The 671-nt window shown below is 29.1% G+C and overlaps 1 long non-coding RNA gene across 1 annotated transcript; it reads right to left on the bottom strand.

Moving 5' to 3' along the window:
* Positions 1–119: 119 nt before the first annotated feature.
* Positions 120–671, bottom strand: LOC112457211. Its single transcript, XR_003041072.1, has 2 exons — positions 591–671; positions 120–487 (listed from the first exon to the last, which is right to left on the bottom strand). It is a non-coding gene; the product is annotated as an uncharacterized LOC112457211 (long non-coding RNA).

Raw genomic sequence — 671 nt, 5'->3', positions numbered from 1 at the left:
TATATATATATATATATATATATATATATATATACCTTAGAAAAATAAACTCATCTTATTATATATCACATGTGTGTGTAAAAAAATATATATACAGGGTGGGCCAAAACGAAACAAACGGTATTTAACTCAATTAATACGAAAAACGCTCAGACATGTCAACTTTAGTTTCAATCACCAAAGTTCAACCCCATAAGAGAATGTCTGAGCGTTTTTCAAATTAATTCAGTTAAATACCAAAAAACACGCTTGTTTCGTTTTTAGTGGCCCACCCTGTATATACCTTAGAAAGATAAACTCATATTATTATATATCACATGTGTGTAAAAAAAAAAATATATATATATATACCTTACAAAGATAAACGCATATTATTACATATATTATATGTAAAAAAAAAGGAAGTGACTCTCAACTACTCTTGAGACCGCGCATTTAAGATGTTGGGTCTCCGTCCGTTTTGTTTTCTTTGTCTTCCATTTTTATGCTAAAAATTATAAAGACAATTTAAAACAAACATCTAATCTAAAACTGTAGTTTATAATCATATAAAACTGACATAAACATGACTGAATATTCATATAACTTACGTTTTCCGCTTCAGTCGTAAAGTCGCACCTGCCAGCCAAGTACTGATCTGCTTTTTAATGCTTTCATCAGTAGCATTCGAT

This window comes from Temnothorax curvispinosus, unplaced genomic scaffold (genome assembly GCF_003070985.1).
Source record: "Temnothorax curvispinosus isolate PA1 unplaced genomic scaffold, ASM307098v1 QBEX01007612.1, whole genome shotgun sequence".
Lineage (NCBI taxonomy): Eukaryota > Metazoa > Arthropoda > Insecta > Hymenoptera > Formicidae > Temnothorax > Temnothorax curvispinosus.
This window is presented reverse-complemented; position numbering and strand designations above follow the sequence as displayed.